Raw genomic sequence first — 6,434 nt, 5'->3', positions numbered from 1 at the left:
CCAGGAGAGGTGTATCATCTCTGTAAGGTTACTGTAACTCAGTCCAGGAGAGGTGTATCATCTCTGTAAGGTTACTGTAACTCAGTCCAGGAGAGGTGTATCATCTCTGTAAGGTTACTGTAACTCAGTCCAGGAGAGGTGTATCATCTCTGTAGGGTTACTGTCACTCAGTCCAGGAGAGGTGTATCATCTCTGTAGGGTTACTGTAACTCAGTCCAGGAGAGGTGTATCATCTCTGTAAGGTTACTGTAACTCAGTCCAGGAGAGGTGTATCATCTCTGTAGGGTTACTGTAACTCAGTCCAGAGAGGTGTATCATCTCTGTAGGGTTACTGTCACTCAGTCCAGGAGAGGTGTATCATCTCTGTAAGGTTACTGTAACTCAGTCCAGGAGAGGTGTATCATCTCTGTAAGGTTACTGTAACTCAGTCCAGGAGAGGTGTATCATCTCTGTAAGGTTACTGTAACTCAGTCCAGGAGAGGTGTATCATCTCTGTAAGGTTACTGTCACTCAGTCCAGGAGAGGTGTATCATCTCTGTAAGGTTACTGTAACTCAGTCCAGGAGAGGTGTATCATCTCTGTAAGGTTACTGTAACTCAGTCCAGGAGAGGTGTATCATCTCTGTAAGGTTACTGTAACTCAGTCCAGGAGAGGTGTATCATCTCTGTAAGGTTACTGTAACTCAGTCCAGGAGAGGTGTATCATCTCTGTAAGGTTACTGTAACTCAGTCCAGGAGAGGTGTATCATCTCTGTAAGGTTACTGTAACTCAGTCCAGGAGAGGTGTATCATCTCTGTAAGGTTACTGTAACTCAGTCCAGGAGAGGTGTATAATCTCTGTAAGGTTACTGTAACTCAGTCCAGGAGAGGTGTATCATCTCTGTAAGGTTACTGTAACTCAGTCCAGGAGAGGTGTATCATCTCTGTAAGGTTACTGTAACTCAGTCCAGGAGAGGTGTATCATCTCTGTAAGGTTACTGTAACTCAGTCCAGGAGAGGTGTATCATCTCTGTAAGGTTACTGTAACTCAGTCCAGGAGAGGTGTATCATCTCTGTAAGGTTACTGTAACTCAGTCCAGGAGAGGTGTATCATCTCTGTAAGGTTACTGTAACTCAGTCCAGGAGAGGTGTATCATCTCTGTAAGGTTACTGTAACTCAGACTCTAACCACCACTGATGCTGTACTATATCATGCACCAGTTAAAGGAAACAACAGAAGAGGAGAGAAAACACAGAAATGGGACTAGTAATTGTCACAGTGGGTCACACTCACATGACAGCACTGTTGTGATGTACAAGAAAGAGAGTTAAGAGAGCGAGAGATTGAGAAAGAAAAAGAGAGAGAGAGAAAGAGAGAAAAAGAGAGGTGGGGGGGAGAGACAAAGACAAAGAGAGAGAGAGAAAGAGAGAGGAGAGAGAGGAGAGAGAGGAGAGAGAGAGAGAGAGAGGGGGTAGAGAGAGGAGAGAGAGGAGAGAGAGAGGAGAGAGAGAGAGAGAGAGAGAGAGAGAGAGAGAGAGAGGAGAGAGAGAGGAGAGAGAGGAGAGAGAGGAGAGAGAGAGGAGAGAGAGGAGAGAGAGAGGAGAGAGAGGAGAGAGAGAGGAGAGAGAGAGGAGAGAGAGGAGAGAGAGAGGAGAGAGAGGAGAGAGAGAGGAGAGAGAGGAGAGAGAGGAGAGAGAGAGGAGAGAGAGGGAGAGAGAGAGGAGAGAGAGAGGAGAGAGAGAGAGAGGAGAGAGAGAGAAGAGAGAGAGAGTCTTTCATGCATGTTTAATAGCCAGCTATATTCCTTCTGCTGCACCAGGACCAGAAGCACTTAAAGCAGAATATGAAATGTGTCTGTGTGTGTGTTGAGACACAGAGAACTGCGGTCCTGCTTCACACAGAGGCCGAGGAGAAAGGGGGATGAGGAGGGAGGGAGGGAGGAGGAGAAGAAGGGAGGAGGCCTGGGGACGGAGAGGGGTGTAACACTGACGGAGGTGTCGGATGCTATTTGGAGCACTAAAATACCATCGGAGTAGGAGGAAATTAAATATGGAAACCACACCACATGTAGTGTAAATGTGTAATGATGTTGTTTTCACTATCTAGGATACCAAGGACTGTGAGGTACAGTGTAGTGCTGTAATCGCTGTTGTTGCCGTCGAGGACAGAAACGTCAGGCAGCTTTCACCACAGTACAGAGGTGGCATGGCACCACCATTTTGTTTCAAAACATGTCTATCAGGACAGTCTCGTCCAATGTTAATCCTCTGTTTAGGATTATTTATGAATGGAATATCCTGAATTAAAACTGAATTGATCACAAACTCTGGTGAGAAGCATCGCAATATTCTCTAAGGCATAAACCAATGGGAGTTGTTCAATGTAGTCTTTCTTTCCTAGTGTCTGGATCCAACAGGTGCTTTATTAGACAGGAGTCAGGACAGGACCCAACAGGTCCTTTAATAGACAGGAGTCAGGACAGGACCCAACAGGTCCTTTATTAGACAGGAGTCAGGACCCAACAGGTCCTTTATTAGACAGGAGTCAGGACCCAACAGGTCCTTTAATAGACAGGAATCAGGACAGGACCCAACAGGTCCTTTATTAGACAGGAGTCAGGACAGGACCCAACAGGTCCTTTATTAGACAGGAGTCAGGACAGGACCCAACAGGTCCTTTATTAGACAGGAGTCAGGACAGGACCCAACAGGTCCTTTACCAGGACAACCCAGGTCCTTTATTAGACAGGAGTCAGGACAGGACCAACAGGTCCTTTATTAGACAGGGAGTCAGACAGGACCCAACAGGTCCTTTAATAGACAGGACAGGACCCAACAGGTCCTTTATTAGACAGGAGTCAGGACAGGAGCCCCAACAGGTCCTTTATTAGACAGGAGTCAGGACAGGACCCAACAGGTCCTTTATTAGACAGGAGTCAGGACAGGACCCAACAGGTCCTTTATTAGACAGGAGTCAGGACAGGACCCAACAGGTCCTTTATTAGACAGGGAGTCAGGACAGGACCCAACAGGTCCTTTATTAGACAGGAGTCAGGACAGGACCCAACAGGTCCTTTAGGGAGTCAGGACCCAACAGGTCCTTTATTAGACAGGAGTCAGGACCCAACAGGTCCTTTATTAGACAGGAGTCAGGACAGGTCCTTTACCCAACAGGTCCTTTTAGACAGGAGTCAGGACAGGACCCAACAGGTCCTTTATTAGACAGGAGTCAAGACAGGACCCAACAGGTCCTTTATTAGACAGGAGTCAGGACAGGACCCAACAGGTCCTTTATTAGACAGGAGTCAGGACAGGACCCAACAGGTCCTTTAATAGACAGGAGTCAGGACAGGACCCAACAGGTCCTTTATTAGACAGGAGTCAGGACCCAACAGGTCCTTTATTAGACAGGAGTCAGGACAGGACCCAACAGGTCCTTTATTAGACAGGAGTCAGGACAGGACCCAACAGGTCCTTTATTAGACAGGAGTCAGGACCCAACAGGTCCTTTAATAGACAGGAGTCAGGGACCCAACAGGTCCTTTATTAGACAGGAGTCAGGACCCAGACCCAACAGGTCCTTTATTAGACAGGGAGTCAGGACCCCAACAGGTCCTTTATTAGACAGGAGTCAGGACCCCAACAGGTCCTTTATTAGACAGGAGTCAGGACAGGACCCAACAGGTCCTTTATTAGACAGGAGTCAGGACCCAACAGGTCCTTTATTAGACAGGAGTCAGGACAGGACCCAACAGGTCCTTTATTAGACAGGAGTCAGGACCCAACAGGTCCTTTATTAGACAGGAGTCAGGGACCCAACAGGTCCTTTATTAGACAGGAGTCAGGGACCCAACAGGTCCTTTATTAGACAGGAGTCAGGACCCAACAGGTCCTTTATTAGACAGGAGTCAGACAGGACCCAACAGGTCCTTTAATAGACAGGAGTCAGGACCCAGGTCCTTTATTAGACAGGAGTCCCCAACAGGTCCTTTATTAGACAGGAGTCAGGACCCAGGGAGTCAGACAGGACCCAACAGGTCCTTTATTAGACAGGAGTCAGGACAGGACCCAACAGGTCCTTTATTAGACAGGAGTCAGGACAGGACCCAACAGGTCCTTTATTAGACAGGAGTCAGGACCCAGGTCCTTTACCAGGACCCAACAGGTCCTTTATTAGACAGGAGTCAGGACCCAACAGGTCCTTTATTAGACAGGGGTCCTTTAGTCAGGACAGGACCCAACAGGTCCTTTATTAGACAGGAGTCAGGGACCCAACAGGTCCTTTATTAGACAGGAGTCAGGACAGGACCCAACAGGTCCTTTAATAGACAGGAGTCAGGACAGGACCCAACAGGTCCTTTATTAGACAGGAGTCAGGGACCCAACAGGTCCTTTTATTAGACAGGAGTCAGGGACCCAACAGGTCCTTTATTAGACAGGAGTCAGGACCCAACAGGTCCTTTAATAGACAGGAGTCCAGGACCCAACAGGTCCTTTATTAGACAGGAGTCAGGACCCAACAGGTCCTTTAATTAGACAGGAGTCAGACAGGACCCAACAGGTCCTTTATTAGACAGGAGTCAGGACCCAACAGGGCCTTTACAGGAGTCAGGACAGGACCAACAGGTCCTTTATTAGACAGGAGTCAGGACAGGACCCAACAGGTCCTTTATTAGACAGGAGTCAGGACAGGACCCAACAGGTCCTTTATTAGACAGGAGTCAGGACAGGACCCAACAGGTCCTTTATTAGACAGGAGTCAGGACCCAACAGGTCCTTTATTAGACAGGAGTCAGGACAGGACCCAACAGGTCCTTTATTAGACAGGAGTCAGGGAGGAGTCAGGACAGGGTCCTTTATTAGACAGGAGTCAGGACCCAACAGGTCCTTTATTAGACAGGAGTCAGGACAGGACCAACAGGTCCTTTATTAGACAGGAGTCAGGGACCCAACAGGTCCTTTATTAGACAGGAGTCAGGACAGGACCCAACAGGTCCTTTATTAGACAGGAGTCAGGACAGGACCCAACAGGTCCTTTAGACAGGAGTCAGGACCCAACAGGTCCTTTATTAGACAGGGAGTCAGGACAGGACCCAACAGGTCCTTTATTAGACAGGAGGACAGGACCCAACAGGTCCTTTATTAGACAGGGAGTCAGGACCCAACAGGTCCTTTATTAGACAGGACTCAGGACAGGACCCAACAGGTCCTTTATTAGACAGGAGTCAGGACCCAACAGGTCCTTTAATAGACAGGAGTCAGGACCCAACAGGTCCTTTATTAGACAGGAGTCAGGACCCAACAGGTCCTTTATTAGACAGGAGTCAGGACCCAACAGGTCCTTTATTAGACAGGAGTCAGGACAGGACCCAACAGGTCCTTTATTAGACAGGAGTCAGGACAGGACCCAACAGGTCCTTTATTAGACAGGAGTCAGGACAGGACCCAACAGGTCCTTTATTAGACAGAGTCAGGAACCAACAGGTCCTTTAGGACAGGACAGGACCCAACAGGTCCTTTATTAGACAGGAGTCAGGACAGGACCCAACAGGTCCTTTATTAGACAGGAGTCAGGACAGGACCCAACAGGTCCTTTATTAGACAGGAGTCAGGACCAACAGGTCCTTTAATAGACAGGAGTCAGGACCCAACAGGTCCTTTAATAGACAGGAGTCAGGACCCCAACAGGTCCTTTATTAGACAGGAGTCAGGACAGGACCCAACAGGTCCTTTATTAGACAGGAGTCAGGACCCCAACAGGTCCTTTATTAGACAGGGAGTCAGGACAGGACCCAACAGGTCCTTTAATAGACAGGAGTCAGACAGGACCCAACAGGTCCTTTATTAGACAGGGAGTCAGGACAGGACCCAACAGGTCCTTTATTAGACAGGGGAGTCAGACAGGACCCAACAGGTCCTTTATTAGACAGGAGTCAGGACAGGAGCCAACAGGTCCTTTAATAGACAGGAGTCAGGACAGGACCCAACAGGTCCTTTAATAGACAGGAGTCAGACAGGACCCAACAGGTCCTTTATTAGACAGGAGTCAGGGACCCAACAGGTCCTTTATTAGGAGTCAAGACAGGAGTCAGGACCCCAACAGGTCCTTTAATAGACAGGAGTCAGGACAGGACCCAACAGGTCCTTTAATAGACAGGAGTCAGGACAGGACCCAACAGGTCCTTTATTAGACAGGAGTCAGGACCCAACAGGTCCTTTAATAGACAGGAGTCAGGACAGGACCCAACAGGTCCTTTATTAGACAGGAGTCAGGACAGGACCCAACAGGTCCTTTATTAGACAGGAGTCAGACAGGACCCAACAGGTCCTTTATTAGACAGGAGTCAGGACAGGACCCAACAGGTCCTTTAGACAGACCCCCAACAGGTCCTTTATTAGACAGGAGTCAGGACAGGACCCAACAGGTCCTTTATTAGACAGGAGTCAGGACCCAAC

General features: G+C 48.4%; 1 long non-coding RNA gene across 3 annotated transcripts in view; it reads left to right on the top strand.

Moving 5' to 3' along the window:
- The window catches only part of LOC127925133 (uncharacterized), a 1,761-nt gene extending 1,300 nt beyond the window's left edge, over positions 1–461 (top strand). Inside the window, exons 5-6 of one of the 3 annotated variants that reach the window (XR_008119844.1) lie at positions 1–181; positions 353–418. The exon at positions 1–181 is cut by the window's left edge and continues 34 nt beyond it. This is a non-coding gene — a long non-coding RNA (uncharacterized LOC127925133). Of the gene's footprint in view, positions 254–309 lie in introns of those variants that run through there. The other 2 variants (XR_008119842.1, XR_008119843.1) reach the window with 2 other exon arrangements.
- The last annotated feature ends 5,973 nt before the right edge of the window (positions 462–6,434 follow it).

This window comes from Oncorhynchus keta, unplaced genomic scaffold (genome assembly GCF_023373465.1).
Source record: "Oncorhynchus keta strain PuntledgeMale-10-30-2019 unplaced genomic scaffold, Oket_V2 Un_contig_5173_pilon_pilon, whole genome shotgun sequence".
In the NCBI taxonomy this organism is placed as follows: Eukaryota; Metazoa; Chordata; class Actinopteri; order Salmoniformes; family Salmonidae; genus Oncorhynchus; species Oncorhynchus keta.
Note: the sequence above shows the minus strand (reverse complement) of the source record. Positions and strands in the feature narration are given on the sequence as shown.